Here is a 27138-nt window from a genome sequence, read left to right as displayed (position 1 = left end):
ATTTATAATTCAATTATATATTTTCATATGTAGTCTCCATTTATTCTTATACTTATTAAGTACTGTTTCATAGTTTATCTTATTTAAAAGAATGAAATTTTAGCTTATGTGGGGTGATAGGGCGCATGGTGAACACCCATTTAACAAAAGTAGTGCGCAATGAGCAGTACCTCATGGCCGGCGGGTGGTGTGAAAATGTACTTTTTAACTTCTCTTTTAAGTTATGAGATTTGACAACAGTGCATGGCCCAGTTCCTAATTGTACATGCGCTGAAACTATCGCGCTACGTTTGAGATCAAACTATCTTCTCCAGCGGCGAGGTATGGAAATGACTAAAAAAATGTAAAAAAAAGTTTCCACAACAGAATTTAAAAAAATAAACTATTGATACGTGTTTCTAAAGGTCAAAGTTACACCTACTATATAGTGGGTATCACAAAAAATCAGGTAACACCATTCTAATGACTCGGATATCATTCAAATAAAAAATTGATTATATACTTTGTCCTTCTATATATACTTACTCAATTACAGTGATCCAGTTGTCAATTAAAAGCCTGTGGTGATTCTTTAGATAATTTTATGTCATTTTTTATTAAAAAATCTGGCAACGTAGCTTAATGAGTATCTCTAAAAAAAACCACAATCTCAAGTTTCATTCCTTTGTACAGTGGACGTGGATCCTAAAAAATTTTTTTAGGGTGTCTTGGTTATTAGTAGACCACTGTATAAGGAGAAGTTACAAAAATACAGTGTACTGCAACAGTCGACACAGTTAGTAATTTTTTCATCTATGGCATCAAAATATTTTGGATAGTGGTTTTTAAATAATTCGAGAAATTTTCAGTTTAAATTTTTCCCACTTGTATACGCCAATCCATAAGGCACAGACAATTTTAAATATTTTCCTGAAGTAACTTCTCGGTCTCATTAGAACAAATTTTTTTCGATTTTAAAGATTCAATGCCTACCATATTTTTCAATTTTCCCGTCAAATCAATGCAATGGTCACGTGACGGATATCAAGTTTCGAAAGTGAAAAAATAATTGAAAATTTCAACATTTAAAATGTTTTCCATCCTTATGTTGCAAACTTTTTTGGCACACACTGTAGCTATATCTTATTAATAAACAAAATTGTGAATTTCAGTAAAAGAAAACATTTTATTGTTACAAGTTACAAGTACCTACTTAGACCCTTTCCTTTTCATACATAAACGAAACAGTAAATAAGTATAAAATATTTTCAAAGAAACATTTATAACTATTTATAACGCATTTTAAAATTAAAACGTAGTATACAGCTCATATATTAAGGTTGCAGATAAGCAGTTATCAGAGAGCAACAACACCACCAGGTCTAATTAGTTCCAGGAAAATTTCCCAAGGCAGGCAGTAAGAAAGACACATCCCATAACGTTGCGCGACCATAAACCAGTCCCTGTGTTTGCATAAGATGGCGGCTCGTGTTATCTATGCAACGATAAGACCAGGTATGCGGTGTACTCAATAAATTACAGCATCTCTCCTCTCATCTCGTGTTTGCAGTAGACACATCGCTTGCTAACGGCGTGCTTTCCTTTTGTTACATTGCGTTATACCTATTGGCGTCCCGCTCTACTCTATCCTTCTCCATTCAGTTCTTTGTGTTGGGAACGTTATTTAATTTTCACTTGCTATTGCTGAAATAATGTCAATGTTTGCTGGAGGAAAAAGAAACAGAAACACCAATAAATTTGTTTAGGGTTAGTTTTGTGGGGTAAAATGTACTCGTATCTTGTTGAGGGGTTAGTATACCATGATAAATGTGGAAACTTCTATAAAACAGTGTTAATATTAAATAAAAAAAGAGGTTTTATAAAAAAATGTTTATAAAAAATTAAATAATAACGAAACTAAAGCTGGAAATAGCACATGTCAAAAATTAATACAAAAAATTTAAGAACTAGGTAACCGCACTCTTTCTAAAATTACGAAAAAAGAAAATTTGTAAACAAAATTCATTTATTTAGTTAACTATTAAACTATATAACATCTACTAAAATAAGTAGTTTTACATTTTCTTTGTAACTCAGTAAATACGAATTTAATTTAAAATGTACATTTTCACGCGGATACTTACGATAGGATGTGTTTTGGTATGGGGTAAATATAGGTGGTAGGTATCTTAATTGCAAAAATATACTTGAAAACTGAACGTTCCAAGAAATTGGAGGCATTAGTTATGAGGTTTTTGTGAAAACTGTTTCACTAATCCCTACTACTTTAGAAAGTTTTCATTTTATTAGTTTCTTTGACCAGTTAATTTGGTTTTGTGCTACTGTTGACACTGACATTTTCTTTAGTTCCTAGCTACACTGAAAGAAATGCGTTTTATTCTTTATTAGAATTCTATATACCATTATAAGACCATTGTATACTATATGTGACAGTTAAACAGGTGAATATTGGATATAAAACGCGTATTGCTAGCACAGTTGTATAGTGACTATAAACCTTATTCTTTATTAAATTATTGTATAACTAGTATACAACGTTTTTTATACCCTTTACGAAATAATAGCAATAACTGTTATTAAAGTGTTCCATATCGTTATTAGAACATCTAGTACTGGTTATAAGTTTTATAATAATAAATGTATTAAACTGTTGTATACTCTGTATGAGTTAAAAACATATGTCATTAAGTTTTCAGAAATTTTATTGGATAACTGTAATTACAAGCTAAGGTTCTAATGTAAACATACATAAAACATACTTTTAAGCATTAAAAATGATGACAAATCGCTCCCAAAACTGTCCAGTTTATTTTCTTAGCAACGATGCACCCGTATTTTCTTGTATTACATGAGAATTTGCACTATAACTCTTCCACCTTAAGAATGAAGCATCCCCAGAAAGGTTGAGCTTCTTTCCATATAATTTTATTTCCTCTGGTTGATTGACTTTATACCCATGCTCTTCTTTGTCACCGTTAACCTTCTGTTCCTCCATCTTATGTAAAACTTAACATCAGCGATTTCTAATAGGACCTACAAAATAATAATTTTTAAGATTTAGACAAGATTTACATTTGAAAAAACAAAACAATTACAAGCCATAAAACAGTTAGATACTTACATAATAATTTTCCATTTCACACAACGCGATATGATCATGTATCCCACAAAACATGTGCATATACTGTCCATTTTCATCAAACTAGACGTGTGTAAGTCGATGCACAGCGGACTGTCGGAAATTTTACGATTGTTGTATTTTCTCTTCTTGAGTAAAGATAATAAAGACGTTGTGGTTTTGTGTGTTTATTTTGACAATGATTGAACATGTATGGACAATAAAAGTGGACTGTATAAGATAGTTGAGTACCGTTCTGCTTCATGCATAGCATGCTACTGAAATCTTAGAAGGGATGAGCTCGTGCGGCGAACCCTAAATCAGCGGCTGGAATAGCCAGGTTTCTTATTGAGTCGGCGCACTTCGCTCTCGGGTCTGACATATGATTATTATTACAAGACTATGAATATAACTTAACAACGATCATAACCGATTATGCACCGAGAGGTGACGATCACTTAACCATTATAAGATGCGTTTTACACGTTAAAAACGGAAACATATTCAGTATAAGAACGAATAATTCTGTTAATACAATTGTTATATACAAATTCGGATACTGGTCTTTATACAACAAATCTTCCCTACTATACAACTGGAATATAAAGTCTATAACACCTAATAATGTATAAGTAATTCATTATAACCTTTATTTCATAGATGCATAAGGTGTATTAAGCACCTTCCAGTTAAACTGATTGAATAATGAGTATGGAGATGATTGCTTTTTTTTAATAAAAGTTGTATATTGGTTATAAAAGTTTTAATATGCGCTATACACATTATTCTAGATAAACAGTTTAATAAGCCCATTTCTTTCAGTGTATACCTAATATCAAGAAACTTTTCTACAAAGCTATTTTCGAGATTTCAAACCGACTACAGTAGTCAGTGATTGGAAAAACATCACTATAACCTTATATCCCTATAACCCCATAACTCCGTAACCCCGTAACCCCATAACATGACATTTGCATGATTTTAATAACAAGAACTCACGATTTCTTATTGTACATTCAAGGAACTACTATTACGTGTTTTCAGTGCAGATACAAACAGAAACAATCCCTTATGACTTTGTAACATAAATCTTTATGCCCCAGATTATGGAGCAACAGGAATTTTCATACCACGGGTTAAGGGATTACGGAGTTACAATAGTACTATAGACTCAATTCCTCAAAGATTCGTTGTTATACATCTTCGCATACCCATGATTATGAGGTTAATGGGTTACACGGTTATGAATCTACAGGATTATGGAGTTACAAGGTTATGAATCTACGGGCTTATGGGGTTGTGGTGCAATGAGATCATAAATTCGAATATTTTTTCCAATCGCTATATGAAATATATAAAAGCGCTTCCGGGAGGAGTGTCTTGATGTTAGAGCCAAAACGAAAACTCATCCAGGAATTTTGACATTAGATCCAGATTTAGCGGGTCAAAATACTGCGAGATTCGCTGATCTAAATCTCAGTAAGTATATCCAAGTTAGTTATTAATGAGATTGTATTGTCAAGTTGCAACATAGTGTGTTATTCTCATTGCTTAGCAGCTATACAATAATTTTCCTTCCGGACTTATATGACGAGATTGAAGAAGAACACATAGGTGCTTTCAGCTTCTGAAAACCTTCCTGACTTTGTTCTGTCCAGTGGTAGGTAAGTGGTTATTGCCAGTGAGTCGACGTAGAGATTTGACGATCTCACAATCAGCAAAATTCTTTACAATTTACTGATAATAAGTGCAAAGTCCTAGGAAACTCCTTGATCCAAACTTAGCTTTTAATAGTTGATATTTTCAAGATTTCGATTTTCTCTGGATCAGTCTTCACTCCTTTTTTCAACTTTTGAAAGACTTCAAATTATCTTCAAAGTTCTTAACAAGTATCATGATATTGCCAAGAAAAACTAGACAAGTTTAACTTAAGATTTGACATTCTTGATAACAACAAATTGTTTCTCCTTTGTGTCATTGTATTTCCTGTTGCGATATTCTGCCTAGTTCTGATTCAGCTATTACGATTTCTGCAGCCACTTGAGAATTGTTACGTATTAAATAGCTTCAATTATTACTTCCGAGCATTCTGGGTACTCCCAGAATGATCATGAAACTGATAAAAATGATGATTTAGATATTTTTAAAATGAAAAGTCTATTTATGTTTACATGTGATACCTACTGAGAAGTAGGTATTTAGCGTCTGTACTTTTGGATGTTGCTATTTTAGTGAAGCGTGAAATTAGTACTACTTAATTTAAGAAGCTTTAAAATACCTCATCGCGTAAGGAAAAGTTAACTTCATTTTTTATAGTTGTGTTTAGTCAGCATTGGGAAAATGAACAACCTTAATTTATTTCTTTTTATATGAAACATGGACATAGTAAACAGTTTATCTTTAATTTATTGTTAGGTGTACAACACAAAGGTAAAGCATTACTTCTACAAACTTAATGATCTACCTTAAGGTTGAAACATTACATAAAAACTTCTTCCGCATGAAACAAAACTAATTTGTCTATAAATGTTTCCCTATCTTCTTTTAAAAAGATACGAAAGGTGATTATTTTCGATGGAATTTTCTGAATGTATTAAATATTTACTCACACTTATAGAAATAAGTCCAATATCGATACTGAACTTATCTTATAATTCAAACATTAAATTGTTATGTATAAATAACTTGTCAGTTTATTTTTGTATTTATATTATTAGAATTTTGCAGATGATAGTAAATTTAATCGTAATAGCTTTAAAGTCCACTAAAATAGTACAACATACATCATCTACGTACATACACATGTGCCTAATACAAAAAAAACTTTATTTTTATTTGTTTTCAGTCGATTATCACAGCCCCAACTCCTAAAGTTACTTGAAATTTTCAGTATCTTTCTAATAAGTCAAATTTTGGGAACATTGGAAGCTGTAAAAAATATCTAAATATGCAAGTTAGAATTATATCTAATAATTTACATAAAAAAACATTGTCGTGAAAATTCACACAATTATTTCTAAAATGAGGACAGGCACAAAGTTTGTAAAATTCCAACGGCCACATTATGATTATTTTTACAATTGTGATATTATTGTCAACAAATTATGGATGTTCTTGAATTTTCAAATAATATTTTATGAAAGTTTAGTATAACGTTTAGCATACATTTTTAATTAAAAGTATACATAATGTGCAAATATCATTTCTTTTTCAATAATTTCTTCCTTAAACCAATTAATGAAAACGAAACGCAGGAAAATGCAGGGAAGCCATGCTGTGACGTCATACCACTCGCTAGCAGATAGCTCTTTTAGGTACCTACTAGGCTAAAAAAAAACGAAAAGCAATTTTAAACTATCAAACCCAATTAAAGAAGAAACGCCAGTACAATTGTTGATAACAAAAAGATATAAAGGAATAAGCGCCAATATGTAAATTGTTCAGGAGAGAAAATATAATTTTTTGTTGTCATATTTGATTACGTACTTAAGTACGCATGTGCGCATATTCGCATATAAATTGAAATACCCGCATAAATAATAATGTGCTCAAAAAATCATTTATGATTTGTTATGATCTATTTATCAAGCCGAAATGAGATATATAAATGCGTTTCATTTCTAAATTTATCCCAGATTGAACACATGAATAAGTAACATTTAAATATTTTACTGTGCATTATTAGATACATGCAGAGCCTCCAGAAATGTATACAAACCACGTGACCCCGAGCTTCAACAACCCAACATAGCATGACTGATAGTGGTAATGAAAAATATTGGCTTCACCAGTATTAATGAATCGTTTACAATGAACAGTAACAAACTGTTACGCCTACGCTGGAGATAACGGGATAGCTGATTGGTTGAATAGAATCTCATGAAAAATTACACCAAGTACAACCGGTGAAACAGAATGTTTTGTTTTAATGTGATCTTGATCTTATTGTTTTAATAATTTTTAATTTTACCGAAATTTAATTGCCAACGCGAAGGAAATAAAATAACTGTTCCAAACAAAATTACTAGTTACGTGGCTTGTAATCATTTATGAAGGCTCTGTACTTTACACATGCAAATATAATAATATTTAAAAGATAAATAAATGACCAGAAGAAATATCAAGCACAAAAAAACGCAGATATGGGCAAGAAGGAAAAAAATGTAACTTGTCCCATTCTTACTCTAGTCTACAGCACGGTATATCCACACATGTTCAATTATTACCATTCTGTACATTAGTAACAACAACAAGACCTTAAATTATTATAAGCGTTTCTTATCTCTCACAGAGACAAGTAAAATAAAAAAAGATTTATTTATTTAGACGACATGAGGCTTTGTCATTGTCTTATGTAGACAAAACTGTTATATTTTCTTACACGTATATGGAATTACAGAGCTACGTAAATAAGTGGTAGTCAGTGTAATCAGATAATTATAATTCATATGTAAATATGTATAAAATTACTTTGGAACTTGTAAGAATTATTGCAATTTAAATACTCATTTATTGCACACTTGGAATTGCTCTAGTCTAATTACACAGAAAAAAAGATTTTAAATTTTGGGCAGGGGTAAGGAAACAGTATGACTAGAAATAAAAACCCAAAAATGCCTGCCTCTCCGATGATTGAACGATCTAATTTAACATCGTTCTTGAATAGTTGGTTAAAAACTGTACTTCTATTTCCCGGTACAATTCCATCCAAAAAATTCGTCGGACAAAAGATTTATTAAACTCTACGCAGAAGAAAAGTTATATAAGATGATTTGCTTAAACTTCATCCGTCAGCGGTCTTCAGAGTTAAAGATAGTTTGGAATATTTACGCATGTTCGTGCGTTAACAAGTAAATCTAACTGACTACTTACGGAATGTTATATTTGGAAGACATTTACTATTTAATAGATAAAACTATTTAAAACACCATCAAAAGCAGTGTTGCACGGAAAAAAATTGTTTCCATGTTAATCTATTGTTTAAATTTGAACAAAGAGTAACGACATTAGGAGCCACCAGAAGCACGTTTTTTTAGTATCTATTAGTCCAACAGGAACTAACCCAGTCACAGGATTTACGTAAAAGTCATTCAAATGAATAAATATCAGGATATGAAATAGTTACAAAAGACATAAAATTTGAAACATAAACAAATAATTAAAAAAATGTATGGAAGTATAGTATACAAGAATAAATACAGAAAAAAAAATACTGAAATAAAAGAAACATGCACAACAAACGTATGAGTAACGTAATTAAAGAAATATAGATTATAAAAAGTATAAAATTTTCTCTTCATTAGTACCTGTTCTACACTGGAGATATAAGTATAACATTCATCAGATAATAAATTTAATTGTTAATTTTAGCACATTGGTAATAAAATATAGTATGGGACGCAGTATCAAAAAATGACGGTGAGAAAGAATGTAAGGACAGTCGACCAAATTATGCAATATGTTGTAAAGAAATCTGATGGGGAAGATATAAATTTTCTCTTTTCCAATGATTGACAATTAAACCTACTTATAAATCTCATCAGATCTAAATGAAAGGGATGTACTTCAGAACTTCTCTGTAAATAGATTCAATATTATTAACAGTAACAGACATAAATATGGATAAATCCTAAAGCTTCGAAGCAGTTTGGACATTATAATCGATATGCTGTGAAAGGCTTAAAATTGAAAAGCTGTAGGCATCAAAGATAACCCCAATATCTTTGGTAGAATTGTTCCGAATTAATATATAGTGATCATACACTCACCGGCAGAAATAATGGGCCACCCTAAAATATTTCATAAGTCCCTTTATCTGCTTAGTTCATAAGCTAGTTAGTTAGTTACTGGCTAAGCTAGTTCTTTTTCATTATCAATGCTTTAAGACGATTGTTCCACATCTATCTACGTAAGCCTAATTTTAATTTTACAGACCGAAATTCCCTTTTCAACGACGTTAACATACTCGCGTAAATCAAACTATGCATAATTTCTTATCATTAATGTTCTCTAAAAGGCAACAACGTAGTCAGCGTTATGTGTCTCGTTCATTGGAAATATCTCGTACTACCGTTCATGATGCGAGGAATCGGTATCTGGAGACTGGCAGAGTCACAATAGACGACCAGGATCCAGAAGAAAAAGAGTGATCACGGCGGCGCTTGATGATAGTTTGGTTGTGCTCAACACACTGAGGGATCGCAGGTCAACAGCAGTTCAACTTCAGTATCGCCCTATAACAGTGCGAGGGATTCAAGTAAGTAAAAGGAAGATTAGGAGGAGGATTGTAGAAAATGGTTTATTTTCACGGAGGCCGGCCACAGGACCACAATTGCTACTTAGGCATCGAAGGGCACGTCTTCAGTTTGCGCGATTACATATAAATTGGATTCCTCGGCAATGGAGTGAAGTTCTTTTTACCGACGAGTTTCGTTTTTGTCTGAGATCACCCGATGGTCGGGAAAGGGTGTGGAGAAGACAAAATGAACGATATTCAGACTGTACCATCTCTGGACGGGTATCTTTTAAAGGAGGTTTTGTTATGGAGTGGGCGGGTATTTCTATGGAAACACGTACTGACCTCATATTTGTGGATAATGGAGCTTTGAACGCCCGCAGATACGTGGAAGATATTCTTCAAGAAGCTGTCGTTCCATTTTCGTATTTTATTGGAGATGGCTTCGTTTTAATATATGACAACGTCAGACCACACACTGCACGAATCGTAACTGAATACTTAAACGAGGTCGGTATTCGTAGACTTGATTGGCCCACATACAGCCCGGACCTTAACCCAATTGAACAAATTTGGGATGCACTTCAGAGGGCTATTCGTTGTCGACCAGTCCAGACCCTTCAAGAAGAATATAAAGCAATTCCCCAAATACGCTTAAGAAATTTGGTTGACTCAATATCACGACGGTTGAATGCCGCAAATCAGGCTCGAGGAGCATATACACGCTATTAACAACAGCCAGGAGGTCCATTAAAAACACCCACCATAATTTTTTAAACATAAGAAAAAAGTATATTTTTATTCCGTTTCTGATATTGTTTTAATTAAATTTTATTTTGTTTTAAATATTTTTTTTAGTTATTTATTGCAACCTGAATCTATAATGAATGGTTCTGCAACCAAATATCAATTCTTAGGTGCTTTTATGAAATATTTTTGGGTGGTCGGTTTTTTTGCTGGTGAGTGTAAAGGGCAGGATTAATTTTGAGAGCATAATATGTGATTGCTTTGTATTTACTCACATTTGATATAAGTTTGTTATTAATGGACCAAACTTTATTGAGTTCTTCCAGAAGATTGTGGGCCTGATTGGAAATTATAGCATAAATTTCAAGGTCAGCCTCACAAAAACATAACAATTTAACAAGCTCGTTATTAGAAGTAAGTATAATATACCCAATTTCTGACCCTAAGGACCCAAGATGCATCTTTATATGTGTTGAATTTGACCCTGAAATGTAATATGTTGGATTCTATTAGAAACGAGAGAATGTTAGTAATTCGTCATTAAAATCAATAAAATTAAATTTCTGTAGATAAATACAACAATATGTCTGTCGTAAGTTTTAGAGAAGTCAGTGCCTGTCACATTAATTTGGTCATATCTTAATCTGTGTAAAACACAACATTAGAAGTAGGTACTTAGTGGATCTGTGGAATATGAAGTTTTGCAAAATTATTTAAGTTGGTAAAGGACGGTAGTTTGTTACATCAAAACTTGTACAGTCTTTATAAGTGATTACAAACCACGTAAATTTTACCGTTACCAATTTTAATTATACGTTTACTATAAACAGTAACAAACAGTAATAGTAACAAAATTCATCATCCTTTCTTTAACATTTTACGAATTCTATGAGCAATTCCCTGTAGGCTTAATTTAGCATTTTACATTATTTCCGATTTTTCTGTACCAGGTGGTATCTTTTCCGTTTTTTATCATTTTTCCACAAAAATTTCCTTTAATAATGAAACTAACCTTAAAAATTGGCTTGCAGCTTTATCATTTAGGCATCGTTTTTTTATGTTTGGAATTAAGTGAAAATTGGTTATTAATTAACTGCCGCGTTTTGCATATTTAAAGAACGTAAATCAATGTTTATTTATTCCAATGCTACAAACTTACACATCAGTCTTTACAGCCATGACTGTTAAATGAAGAAATGACATTTGTGATGATCTAATACTGTTCAGTTTTCACCACTGGTGTGACGCCAGCAGTTTTAAATCTCTTTATTCCTCATTAAGGAATTGCATTATCCACTTATTTTTTTCTTGTTATAGCGTGGTTTGTAATAGAATCAAGGCCTGCTCTGTATAGGTTCTGTCTGTGTGATATTGATTTTTCTATAGATGTTCTTATATCGTCCATGTTTCAGATCGACTATAAGTGATTTCCTCGCCTTTCTTGATTAAGCGCTTACCTGTGAAAGCAGAGCAGAGACGAGGCCGATGCAAAACTGACATTTAGAGGTATCCCCATCGGAGCCCATCAGGCTCTGCGTGGACCGTGCAGCACAGAGAGCAGATGTCTAGTAAATACGATATCGGTGAGTCCGGACAAAGGATGTGTACATAGGACAGAAAAGCAAACACATTTTAGTCGCGAGGATTTCACCCCGTGTTTCGTGTGCTCGATGCCATTGTCCTTGTTGCCATCGCTGTAGCGCCCGTGGGACAGAGGGAGACGCCGGAGCAATGTAAAGAGAATTTTAAAAAGAACACACTGCATTAGTGGGAAATACTGGTCTCGTTTCACTGACATCGTGTAATAGAAATTTGAAAATCGTGTCGCAACATATCGATTCCCTGCTTGATTGCTATAGGTGTATAGTGTATGTAGAATAGGTTGGTTGCTAAGTCGTTTACCAGTTCGAATAAACTAGCGACTAACACAGGTCGAGCACAGATTGGGTGTTGTCAAGACGCTAGTCAATAGATTCTTCCAAAATCGAATGAATTGAAAATTTATATCTTAATTATTGTTTAAGAACCAATTTATAAAAATAGACAGAAATAAGTGGCTTATATGTATAAGAGTAGGTTTGTACAGTTTTTATTACCTCACTAAATTAATAGTTTTTTTCACATAGAAATATAAAGACTTTACTAAATTTGTTTTTGATTAATCCAATATACAATGGGACCTGGCTTAATTCCTACACGACAGTAGGTACATCAATTTTTACTAAACCTTTAAAAGTATATTTAATTTCAATTAAATTCAAGATATATCCACAAGTATACGGAAAGAACTGCGAATATGCCCCGTTTATAAAAAAATTTACTAAGAATAACAAATTTAACTTTAATAATTTCTCTAAAATTAATGAAATAATTCCACATAGTAGACTTTCTATCTTTCTTTCTTTATTTTCGTGATGAAAAATTAATATTCCCGTACTAACAAGGATTTAAAAGTCATTCTACTCTCACAAACCTTTTTGAAACCCAGTTCATTGCTGAAGCTATGGATATGGAATTTTTTGAAAGCATTCTATCGGCTTGATCAAATCTAGTAACAGTGAAATGGGAGTAATTTCAGTAACCGGCTTGTACAGTGTCGTGGTTTCCATAAATTTCACCAATTTTCCCAAAGGTTCATTCTGGGGCTACTGTTTGTTGTTAAAATAACAACAATAATAAAAATTATTAATGAACTCACTGAATGCCTTGATGTCAATTACTTTCTCTGTAGGGATGACTTTAAGTTCTATTAATTGCACTAGATTACAAGATAATCTTGACAACTCCAATAATTGGAATTAAAATAGTCTCGCAAATAAACCAAATTCAATTGAGCCCTGAGGGTAGGATGTCCAGCCCAATTACCTTTACTATGGGACCTGTTATCTGCATTTTCATATAGTTACATGCGTATACAAGTTTGTCATCTGAAGAATTTTCTCAAAAATACCGTATAAATAATTTATTTTCAGTACCAGAGCATCTCTTTCAAAATCAATGAAAACTCAACATATCCTCGATCCCTACTACTCTACTTTATATAAGTCTGGCTATAAAATGATTTATATCTGGAAAGATATACGAGTATATTCTTAAAGACATGATAGACAAAGAATTTTTTACAACACGATCTAAATCTAGTACTAGAAAATGTGCCATTGCAAACAAGACAGGAGATGTATTTCATGCACTTCAGTCGTGAAGTTAGAAATTACCTCAACGCAACATTTGGTGATAGGTGGATTGGGCGAGGCGGACCACACTTATGGGCACCTAGGTCACCAAATCTTAACCCCCTTGATTTCTTCTTGCGGGGTTACCTAAAAGAATTGATTTATTCAACTCCGGTTTATACAAGAGAAGAGTTGATAGCAAGAATATAACATCATTGGAATGAAATTAAACAGAATCCACAAATGCTATTTAGAGTGCAACAAAATAATCTTAAAAGATAAGGAAGTGCATTGAACTAGATGGAGGACATATCGAGCATTTACTGAACTCTTTTAATCCATATGTTTCATTCTTAACTTTTTTCTGTTGCGTTGTGTCCCCGGTTGTGGCTATATGCAAAATACAAAAATTTAATTATCTTGACAACCGTTCATTTTTTCATAAGTCATGAAGTATACCTTTTTTTTGTAGAAAAGTAACAGGGCTACCTGCCTGCGAGGGCGAAATGTCAAATTTGACAGCTGTGTCAAAGTTGCGTAAATTTTAGAACATAATTTCGACCGTTCTTGTATAATAAAAAATATTTGATTCAATTTTAAATGTACAAAGATACATTTGAATGAGTTGCTTTGATCCCCCAAATTTCAAGTTAATCAAAGTAACCCTTTAAAAATTATGAGCAATATTCATTTTTCAACTTCTTACTTTGAGTGACAATAACTCCTCAAGAATGGCACGGCTAGGTAAACAGTTTATATGAAGTACTAGCACTCGTTTAACCTGCTCTATATAACCCTTCATTTTTTCCCCGTAGTTACCGGACACCCTGTATAGAGTGACCAAACGTCGACAAGTAAAAATACGTGGTTTTCTTTGAAATTTGTCCTTAATTGCCCTACCTTCCTACCATTGACTCCTAGCAAGTTGTATTATCTTTGAACCAATTAGAAAATTTATTTACCATAATTTGCTTGTTCTCCATTTCCTCGTTCATTTGATAGCCAATGCAAAAGTAGGTATTATCATCGGCATAAATAACTTGGTTTTCAACTACACTGTAAGAAAATTTGACTTATTTCCACTCAATTTCACTCATTAATGTATCAATTTCTGTCCACCTGATTGGGTTAAAATTTTCTCTATTAACATGAATAGGTGCAACTAAAATTTGTGAGACTGAAATCAGTTTTAGTTCACATATTATCGAAAATGTGTAAAATTATCAAAATGCCCAATATGGTTTCTATATTTCTGTGCAGTATTAATAAAATATTTTTTGAATATATTGAAAGGAATGAGGATTTCAAAAATGATATTTACTGTAAAAAAAGCAGTGGCGCAAAATATTTTTCTTCAAAAATATTCAATAAAAAACCTGCATCTGAAAATGCATCTCGATTAATAGAAGGCGTGTATCAAATTTGAAAAAATATCTAGGGTAATACCAAAATTATCATAAAAAAATGTTTTTTCATAAAACTTTAGCACCCTGTAGTTCAAAAGTTAAGAAAGTTTTTTCTTAAAATGGACCCAAGAATAACCTCCTTAAAATATTAGCACGTTATTAAGAAACACCCTGTATATCTAGTCATTTTTCCACAAAAAATATCTGCAAGAAACAGAACAGTTTTGTATAGTCTTATCTTTTTCCTAACCATAAATTCGTTGGGAAAATGGAAATAAATTTCTCTGCAATGCATATGCGAACAAGGATTAACTGTGTTCACTGGCGATAGTTGATGTGCGTTCTAGAGCAAGGGAAGTTACCCTTGTTGTTTATTTAAAAGATAGAACCGGCGGGGTTCTTTATACACCGCTCCCTTTCTTCATCATTGCTACCAGCAAGTAGTTGGTGACGGGACTCCGTTAATTGACGACAGTATTAGTTTTAAGTGAATTTCGAATTAGTGCATATTGTGCCTTCCCTTGTTAATGAAACAAACGGATGTACGTACAGTGTTCTGTGTTTTAAAGAAAAAAATATATCACTAGTAGGCCATCATTAAGTGCTATCACTATCCCTATTAAAGTTGTTTGTTATACCCTTGCAAATTTCTGTTATTTTTAGAGAAATATGTGCAATTTTTTAGTCCATAGCTGTAATTAGTCACTATTATCTTAAAAGATACGGAATTTGACGAAGGATAATACGCCGAAAAGAAATTTAACTTAGTAGTTCTTCATTTTGAAGGTATCCAAAATATTTATTATCGTTATTATATTTTTACTGAAAGCAGTAAACATACGCCTTTTAAATAAGACATTGTTACGGGAATTTTTACAACGTTCAACTTTTTTCTTAAAGGCGCTATACTCGACTTTTCATTTAGTGTTTTTTTCTAACTACGATGTTCGAACACATTTTATAGTTTGTTTTTTTGTTTTTGTCGAAATACCAAATTATCAGTTTTATAGAGTGCTATGTAAGTAAAACATACAGTTATTACTTCAAACAAATATTCAGTAAATCTCCATTAAGGTTGGCGTTTTATAGACAAGAAGTCGCACTTTTAGTAAGACAATAATAAAACAAGAAAATCCATTTAAACTATACAAATGTTCCCTTTAACTTTTCGCAGTGTATTATCACGGACACCCATGAAAACACCGGAATGTATATTTCCTGTTTTTTTCGAGAATTTTGTAAAAATACTCAATAATTACGATTAATTTATGTGTTAAGAGTCTATTAAAAGCATTTTGTAAACTATAGCCCGGACAAAACTTATATAACTGGTACAGTGAAGAGATATTATTTATTGCTTAGATTTTGTAAAACTCTCGTCAAAAGACTGCTATAAATTCACTGAAAATTACTCATAAAAACGCCACCCTTAATCAAATTGATCAACTGTCAAAGTTTAGAGGACTAAAAATACATTCCCACATGTATAGCAAAGCGAGATGGTTCACTTTGCTATACATGTGGGAATGTATTTTCGTTAATTAATCAATATCACGCTTTTCTTCATATGAACATTGCAATTTTAAGTATTATTTTTCACAGAACTTCATATGTAAAGAAAATTCACAATTTTGTCTAAACTTGGTTTAGCTTGTATCTGTTAAGATAACCGAGATCTCCATAGTGTGGTTCGACAAGCGAGCACCCGATATAGGGCCTTAATATAATAGTACTTTTTTGTGAGATGAGAACTACCGTCTGCAATCAAAGTAAATTCAAATATTGCGCATCAATTGTTTCATTTTTGCATTTTGTCAATCGTAAACCACGAAAACTTCTATAGTCCGGTGAAAATAGACATTCAAGGTTACAATAATTCGCATAAAGCTGTATATTGGTATGAATATTGGGAACACCATTGTAAATGAAATGTGAATAGTCCCCATCGATCCCACATCTGAAAAAAAATTATTCAAGGTCCAAAGTTCGCAAATATCTACTGTCGCTAATAGTGTACCTGGCGCGTTTTTTTAACGTGGTTTCCCCGGTAGACCTATGCCACGATCTATTGTGGTCCTGTTTGATTAAATAATATTGTATAAAATAAAAAATGGTGCTATTGGAAATGATGAAAGCGGTGTGAATTATGAGTAATTGGGGAAAACTATTTGTCTGATTGATAATTATCTAATGGAACTTCAAGTGTAATGTCGTCTTCTTCCTCTTCTTCTCTTCCTTCTTCTTCTTCCTGCTGGATACAAGTAAATTGTTCTAACAGCGAAGCATCAGATGTTTCCTCGTTGATATTGTAAGAATCCTATTCTGATGGCGATTCAACATTGGAGCACGCCTGGCCTTGACAACTGGTAGATGCTAATGAACAAAACAATCCAACTTTCCACAATAGATTGTGGAATAGGCCTATCGGGGAAACCACGTTAAAAAAAAACGCTCCAAGTACACTACCTAACAGGTGGCGTGGAAACATGTTCATATTTTTCAAGTTTATGAATCGCTATATCTCAGAAGTGGTGGTTCTTAGGGAAAAAAAGTGTAAGAACAATTTTTGTAGGTAACTGCATGATCTACAATTTTTGACCGACCTATTTTTATGATAAACGTTTGGCTGAAAAATGTAAAAAAATCCATATTTGCAAACTTTGACATTGAATATATTTTTTTGCAGATGTGGGATCGATGGGGCTTTTCACATTCCATTTATAATGGTGTTCCCAACATTTGTACCAATTTTCAGCTTTATGCGAATTATTGTAAGCTAAATAGGGGTACTATTTTTTAAGCTACTTTGACCGAGTTATTATTTTAAATAGATAAAAACAGGGTAGGAAAGTACCGATGGTCTATCTGAAGTTACGTGAGAGCGATAAAGTAAGCCATAGAAATCCATGCGATAGAAAAGAATTACTATAATGAAGGCGTCTCATAGTCACCGCCCGTTTCGCCCTTCCACAAATAAGATCCACTTCTTATTTGTGGAAGGGCGAAATGGGCGGTGACTATTAGACGCCTTCACTATACCCATCCTATTTCTATGGCTTACTTTATCGCTCTCACGTAACTTCAGATAGACCATCGGTACTTTCCTACCCTGTATATACTTTAAAGATAAATGTCTTATATTTTTTACATCAAGTTTTATAAAATTAAACCTTCTTTTTATCTGATATAAGCGCTGTGATACCTAAATTGCAATTCTTTCACATTCTGCAGTTTTCAACATTTCGTTTTGTATTTTAATCTTTTGTTGGAAACGGCTCATGTTATCGACGTGAAATAACATTTTCGTTTAGTAAGATTTTTAATAATGATTGGAGCTGACACAATCGGTCCGCTAGTTATTGGCCCCGTTAGTCAGCCACGCGAGCTGCATACCTGTCGGTTTAGTCGCCGATTTCCCTGCAATCGAACGATCTGAATAATCTTCCGATCCATAATTATGTGACTAAAAAAAAACAACAAATTTACCGATAAGTAGCTATAAAATTACATATAAAACATTACATATATCTGCAATATATAAAAACTATTCAGGTGGAAAACAAAACAGTGATATACTTTTTGGAATAGAAAATAATTTTATGAAAGTAAAGGAAAGTAATGAGTTCTAAAAATTGTATTTAAGTTACTTCCTTCGTTTAAATGTTTGATTTTTTATTTTTTTTTATAAAATCAATTAAAAAGTAAGGAGTAATAAATTATATATCAGGTCAGCATCATAGCTTTATCAGTAGTAAATTTCTCCAACAAAACAGCACTCAACAATGTTCTTTCAAGTGCATGTGGTCATCGGTAGAGTTAAATAACAAACAATACTTCATTTTATTAAAAAATATATAAACAAGAAAGTAATTAAGTATATATGTACATACTTGTATACAGGGTCGGAAAGTTCCCATGGTTCATCGGCCGTCGCGTGAGAGCGATAAAGAAATTCATAGAAATCCGTGGGGTAGAGGAAGATGGCTATAATGAAGGCGTCTAATAGTCACCGCCCATTTCGCCCTTCCACAAATAAGATCCACTTCTTATATGTGGAAGGGCGAAATGGGCGGTGATTATTAGGCGCCTTCATTATAGCCATCTTTCTATGGATTTCTATGACTTACTTTATCGCTCTCGCGTAACGGCCGATGAACCATGGGGACTTTCCGACCCTGTATGTATAAAAACGTTTAAAATAAATATTAATAAACATAAAGTAATAAGTATTAAACAGTGCACAACACACTATAAAAAAACGAGGGAAAACTAGAAGACTCAATTTATGTTTGATTTAATTTTCATACTGATTGCATGAAACCTACCATTTGATATAGTAAATAATAAAACATTTCATTCCTACTGGAATAAATACAACTCCGAGTGGAAATTACCATGTCGGGCCAGCTTGGAAGTAGTTTATTTAATAATGCAAGTATTACATCAGTAGATGTTGAACGGTCGGTCTCTTCAGCTTAAGATATTTTATTACCGCCCCGAATAAGTTTCTCTGAAACATACCTGATGATGCGATTTGTAACCGATGGCAGCTGATGTGAAACCGATGGCAACGATTCATAAAACAATTCCGGTGTTTCACAATGATACAATGACATAAATCTTATAATCATTGTTCACTTTATTTTATGTTGATGAACCGCACGCCTTTGGCCCGCGGCCAATTATGACAGCTCTAATTTATGATCAATTTCCCAGTAGTGGTTTAAGTCATTTATAAGTCTTTAATTTTGACGCCTTTTTTGTAATTAGGTACAGTTTGTTACCAATAATAAGACTTCAAAAGAATTTCAGAAAATAGCTTCGTTGTCGTGTAATTCTAACAATACTGAATTTTCAAAAAGTATTATAAGAACTTAATCATATGCATAATCACCCTCGAAGTATTTTGGTCATATCATCCGGACACCTTGTATATTATTTTATATTAATGTCTTAGTGCTAAAGGAACAACTAAAGAGACAAGCCAGAAAATAATTATGTACCTAAATTCCTCCTAACTATATTTCGTATCAAATAGTGCCTACTTACATTTATTATGCATATAACTTCATTTGATGAGAAATAGTAGATTTGCAATTAGTAGTAGTTAGAACCTTACCTTTAAAGTAACATATAAAGTACAAGAGTACAACAAAATGAGAATTAAAAAAAATTACTTATGGTTTACTTAGGTTTATGAAAGTATGTAGGTGATGATTAAGATTTACCAATACTTTGGCACGTATTTTTATAATTATCTCAAGAAGTTGCCTTCAAAGTTAAGCTAAGTAAATTAAAAAGGAATGCAGACAAACAATTCAAACAAATAATATTAGACAATGCAAGGTTATTGCCAATGACTAAAATATTTATTCATTTTTACGGTTCATTTTTATAGTACCAAAAAGTAATTTTCGTTGCATTTCAGTAGATACCTACGATTTTTCCACATGATGATTCATGTTCAAAAAAACAATACAAACTCCAAAGAGGCCACTAAAAACGAAGCTTATGAATAAAGTTAAAATGTCCATGTTTCTTGTTCTGGGCATATTCATCTTTAACTTTTCTTTTCAATTTATGTCATAGTTTTATAAAAAAATCACCTTTTCTTCTGAAAATGGAGAAAATATTTTCAATTTATTAAAAGATACGATTCAGTTTTTAACAGTATTAATCAGTTTTTGTAACAATGCTAGTAATGTCATAATAAAATTTTTAAAATCTGCGTATATGTACCTTAGAATCAAATCAATCAAAAATATATTTAAATCTAAAATGTACACCACGTGGGCAGTGATGGGTATGATTTTAATTACACAATTCGTTTAATGAGTCATAATAACGAAACTGAAACAATTTTAAAGAATTTCACAAATGAACATATTTAAATTGAATTAATTAGTACATATATGACTAAAACCGTACATTAAACAGCTGCGCTATGATCCAAGATGTTATCAGGATAAATAAGAGGTTCATAAGTATTTTTGGCTATTTATAAATAAGTTCAACATCAATATACGTTCAAAAAAATTGAATGTACTAAATATAAGTCTATTAACGCTTATCCCTTAATCTAGTAATAAATAAAATATTTCTAAACAATATAATTAATTTTTATCAATTTGAATCGCCCAGTATGTTTTGTTACCAATTGACTTTAGAAATCTTGAATGTGTTTACTTTTACTTGATTTCTGCTTGCCACCAGATATTTCAATTTATTAATTAGTGTGAATCACAAAATAAACTTTTAATTATCTTGATCTATATTGATCTTGATTTTATAATTTATCGTGTAATTTAAACATGCTCAAACATATAGTAGCAATTTTTTAATAAATCCTTATGAGTACAAAGTGCCTACCTTATTTTAAATACAGGGTGTAGATAAAATAGCGTCACATATACCTATAGTCTATTAAAGATTTCTCTGTTACAATCAAACTATTGATATGCTTTTAACCTTAATGCCCGTATCTCAAAAGCAATGCCCTTATGCAAAAAAGAAAATAGTCATAAATTTGGACGTGCGAAACTGTTTCTTTGGTACGGACACATTATTAAGTAACATCTGTTATAGATACTTTTAAAATATGAATATATAATCAAATTCTAATTTGTACTAAAATAAAAGACCATTTATTCGATATATCATCTTACAGAAATTACAATAAAATGCCGTAGAAACTGTAACCCACACACCGTTTATCTACACTTAAGACTCAATTTTTGTTCTTCATGTTGAATGTCATTTTGTCCATATAGTGTGCACACAAAGTTTCATTTTAATATCTTCTTTCTTCAGAAGATAACTTCTTTTGATAAATTAAGCATCCTAGGTAGGTATATTAGGTAGGTATATAGACATCGCAAAAACGAAGACTTCAAGGGGAACATTTAATTCTTCTTATAATTCTAGTTTATCAACTCAGAGTGTTCGTAAGTATAGTCCTTCCGATTTTAATTGATGACCAAAGAGCTAGACAGTATGTACCAGGTTCGGTCGCTACACAGCAATCGGAATTGAAATATCTGAAAAACTTGTTCCCATATTTTAATTGCTAGTGTTGCGAGAAACAACTACTCCGCGGGCTATATGCCCCAACTGGCATTGAATTATACTCGCAACACCTACTGCAACGGCTAGGATCGTTCGTCAGTTTAACCCACTAGGCACAGACCGGTTTCGGATTTATTAGCCCTCATCAGTGTGTCATAAGTGAGAAAACTGACGAACGATCCAGCCGTTATGCGGTCGTATCCTCGCCGTTGCACTAGGTGTTGCGAGTATAATTCAATGCTGGTCGAGGCATATAGCCCGCGGAGTAGTTGTTTCTCGCAACACTGGTAATTAAAACATTGCGTTTTGCCCTCTGTGGGTGGCAGTCGTGCAACAAAGTACCTGGCGATATAGCAGGTCGCCTCCTACTGTAGCCATTTGAATGGCACAGTTGGGAGTTAGCACGACAGATGGAGCCATCTGCGCTCCTCGTACAATTGTTCCCATATTTATTTAACCATATCCATATACAGGTCTGGTCGCCCAGTTGAGGAATGCGCGGCCGGGCAAACGGCGCACAAATACAGCCGCACTGGGCGACCGGCCATAAATTTCAGTTATCGACAAATTGTCTAGCAGTGCAGTGCAGCAATGCGGAATTTGGTGTGATTCAGGTTTTAATTTTTTATAGGCACCTTCTATTAATTATTCATATTACAATTGCGAAAGGGAAAAATAAGAGGGATATTTTAAGTACATATTAATAATATTATTACAATATAGTATTTTGGAGACCTTTTGAAACGGAACAAAATGAAACAGGTACCGCCAGACAATATTGAATTAGTATAGAACCAGTTGTTGATGAAACAGATTTAGAATTTAAAAATAAAGATTTACATGTTCAATGTCAGCGTCTCATTTTAAATATATACGATTGTTTAAAAAAAAAGCAAGAAAATTAAAAATCAGATAATGAAATTATAAATAGAATTCACATATTAATTAAAGATTCAGTGTCCACAATTTTTCATATTATTAAACAAGATGTAATAGATCATTGCGTAAAGAGGAATCGGAAACAAAAATTTAAAAATATCGATGACATGACGAGAAATTGTCCGCCGATTACGTCAATCGGCGGACAATTTATAATTTATATAATGAAAATTGAGGACATAAATAACTAAAATATCTTGTTGGTCAAATGAACATATAATAGAAATTTTCTACATTTATAATGTCATTATAATATACTAATTATTATTTTTTTACCTTTAGCAGAAAACATTTTTAGGAACGCCGATGAAACTCATTAAATTTTATTGCTAGGCGTATTTATACACAACATGTTCAACTGACTTCGGAAAGACTTTACATACATATAGTATGAGATCTGTTTGCTCAGAAATATAATTAGTTACAGGAATTAAATTAAACGTTATAAAAGACTGTGTCTCCCGCTACCTCCGCTACTGATAGTCATGGTTATAAAAAGCGATTTTTTTTACTTTACTTAATAAAGTTACTTACCCAAGTTTAATTAATTCATGTTGAACATTAAACGTGATATGCTTCAAGAATTTTGTCACATTATCAGTACATCGAAAATCAGTGCCTTTAGATTTTTGGTCCACTAGTCCTTATTCTTATAACCAAAATAATTCAGGAGACAATTGTCTAGTCATGACACTTGGAAACACTCTGTATATGTTTGCCACATATACGTTTATTTAATATTGCCCTCATAATTTTATTATCCTATTGAGCAATCATTAAAAATTAGGTTTATAATGAATTACCTAACTATTCTATTAGTAATCAGTTTTGACTTTCTATGGTTATTTCCTTTCTTAGCTTCAATTAAATAGACTTAACGAAAGTAGGTAGATCATTATGTCTCTGTCTCTCTCTTTGACAAATGAAAATTAGTGGGCCATTAAAAAAATTATGATAACACGTTAAAGTTAGTTAATATATTTTTGCATGAGAACTGATATTTACTTAGCAATTAAAAAATACAAAAGTAGCTAAACTTAGAGATTAAAATTACAAAACAGTGAAAATTCAATTTAACTCAAGGTATTTTTACAAATTCTGTTGAATCTATAGATATTCTCTTCAGAAACGTGGATGCGAAACATAGTTTATGATTAGAGAATTATTGAGAATTATTGAACATACGAAATCTGTTCAGAAAATAACCGAAATTTGTTTTTCTTAATTTTATTATTAATTTTATACATTATTGCCGTTGTTGCATTCAAAGTACTCCCCTCCTCTATTCACACACTTTTCACCCAGCGGTGTTTCCTTTTCACAAAGCAATCCTAGATAGCTTCATTTGAAATAGTCTTTAAAGTGTTTGACGAATTCACTTTGATGTCAATAGTAGTCTAAATAAACGGAGTTTTTTCAGCATTGATTTTAATTTCAGAAATAAGAAAAAATCGCAAGGGGCCAAATCTGGCGAGTAAAGAGGATGAGGGAGCACCGTAATATGATTTTTACACAAAATTGACGAATTGTTATAGCTAAGCGTGCGGGCACATTGTCATAGTGCAAGAATCATAAGTTGTCTCGCCACAACTCTGATCTCTTTTTGCGGATTATTTCACGTAACCATTGTAAAACACCTTAACAGTACACATGGTTCATTGTTTCATATTGAGGAAAGATTTCAAAATCCACAATTCCATTAATGTCGAAAAAAACAGTGACCATCACTTCGACATTGAATCGAAACTGACGTGCTGGGGCATAGAGATCATTTGCCAATCCATTGTGACTATTGAAACCCAGCTTTCGCCTCCCGTTATGATCCTTTGAAGGAATGTTTCATCGTCACTGGATTGTTCAAGGTGTTGTCGACGAGGAATAAATTTTGCTGGAACTCGATTTTTCGGTCAAAATTTCACCGCATTGACCCAATTCTCTCTTCCGTAACTTCTCTCCCAGTCAATCGGCGATTTGCATACACCATCCCTTTGATTTTCTGAACGTGGGAGTCAGCAATTGAAGTCGAAGGTCTGCCTTGTCGAAAATCATCTTCAGCTGATTGTCGACCGCATTTAAATCGTGAAAACCATTCGTAACATTGCGTACGACCCAAAGCATTATCTCCCTAAAAACGTTTCCGTAAAAGTTTTCCTCAGTTTCACGCAAAATTTTACGTTGCATCTTTGTTCCAGTAAATCGCACATTTAAAAAATCATCACTAACACTTAAACACGTTGCACTCAAATAACAATGTCACGAAAACTAAATAAGATATCAACCATAATTCAAGAACATGTGGTTACAGAGGAGATTATGCGTAACGCAATGCTGCCAACCGCATATCACTAAATATGTATATTGACGCGTAATTCAAAAAGTTCGGTTATTTTCTGAACAGACCTCGTATATACTTCAAATTTGATACAGTTTGGTGCCTCGTGGTAGCAAAAATTGTATAAAACAACAACTAACCAGTGCCGTCGGAGTTCGAAGGTGTTAGGAGAATTTTATCTCCCAGGAAAAAGGTACATGACAGCGCAAAGACTTTTCCTTTATAAATTTCCGTAGATCATTCCAAATAAAACTTATATCTCTTGAGGTTTTTCATAGAATATACCGTTCACGGATAAAAGATCAACAATCAATAAAAAATAAGGTGTTCGTAATCATGATTAATGTCAGGTACCTATTTTTCTCTAATTTCTGAACAATTAGAGCTACATATTTATGGAAACATTGAATTGATTCGTCCGACCATCTTTCATTTAAATATATGCGAATTTGTGGAGAACTTCGAAATACTTGCCGCTTTGATTTTCAATTCCTTGTTAAAAATGTGCTTGTCAACTTTGTCACTGTAAATAAAAAACCTCAAGAGGCATACAAGTTTAGTCTACAAAAATTAGTAAAAGAAAATTCTCTGTGATAAATTTTTGTCAAATTTTGCATACAGATAACTATCATGAGGGGATTGAATAGTACCAAGTTTGAAGTTTATATACAGGGTCGGAAAGTCCCCATGGTTCATCGGCCGTTGCGTGAGAGTGATAAAGTAAGTTATAGAAATCCGTGCGATAGAGAAAGATGGCTATAATGAAGGCGTCTAATAATCACCGTCCATTTCGCCCTTCCACAAATAAGAAGTGGATGTGTCCTATAAATATTGGTATATGATACCTAATTGTCAAAAAAATCAATTGTTGATTACAACTAAGTAATCGTATTTGTTATCTGACAGTAGAGTCCAAACTGCGCGTTTATACCTACTTTGTGTTCCCGTTACTCAGAAATGCGCAATATTAACAACGAATAGAGTGTTTTTTACACAATATGTTCTCATTCTCGCATGTTTTAGTTCTTCTAAAAATTGTTTCGATAAGCTCACCTCTTGCTAAATTATAAAGTTCATTAAAAATTCAATACTAAAATAATTTCACTCATTTTATACCGTTATATTTTACTTTGTATACCTAACTACATACAAATTTAGTGAATTTATTAAGTTCCATTAATATACATAAGTACATCAAATGTGTTTGGAGGGATTATACTTATTTGTGTTTTAAAGATATTTTTCAAAAACCCTGTCACCTTGAATATCGAAAACTAAGCTGTTTTAGGCATGAGCTCGTCGGGATTATTTACTCAAAATTCAACAAGAGTTCTATACCATTTTATTTTTCCATCCATTATTAAGACACCCTGTACATCTGTAATGACTCACCAATTAGCTCATTTCCAGTTTTTGAAGGATGTATAAAGCTCATATACACTGAAAAAAGCGTTTATTTCGACTGGATAAATATGGTTTGCCATAAACTAATCCTAGTTTTGGATATTGCCTAGAATATATAAGTAGTGAAAAGTAACTAATAGTAAGTTCATAGTTTTGTAATAAATCTTATTGGAATTAATTTTTACTGTAATATTATACTTATTTAGATGTAGATAATATAAAATTATTAGAATTATTAATGTAAACAGTTTTTCAATGAAAACATCTTATTTTACTATTAATGAATCAATGCTTTATAAAAAGTGAAACACTACATGTTGATATAGTCCATATTGGCCTACTGGACTACGTATTAAACTGCAGGCACAATGCATACATACCTACTTGCCATGATGACAAAGATACGACTGCCAGGGGAGAACACAACTTGGTCATGTGATTGGAGTAATTTTTAAATAATGTCTTTTACTATTGAACTGATAATAGTTTTAAACTACACTAATGCAAAAAATTAAAGGGTCAAAGGAATTTCCGAAATTTTTCCGTCATTTTTGACAGACTGTATTTAGGTGAAAAATGGTCGTATCGGGAATTAAAAAAATATTTTGAAGCTCTAAGATTCTAGTTTTTAAATTTTTCGGTCGAAATTTTTTAGGAGCTACGATTATCATGCAATTCTAAGAAATAGCGAGGCAAAAAAATTTTGCAAATTTTTTTTT

Source organism: Anoplophora glabripennis, unplaced genomic scaffold (genome assembly GCF_000390285.2).
Source record: "Anoplophora glabripennis isolate ALB-LARVAE unplaced genomic scaffold, Agla_2.0 scaffold39, whole genome shotgun sequence".
NCBI lineage: Eukaryota > Metazoa > Arthropoda > Insecta > Coleoptera > Cerambycidae > Anoplophora > Anoplophora glabripennis.
This window is presented reverse-complemented; position numbering follows the sequence as displayed.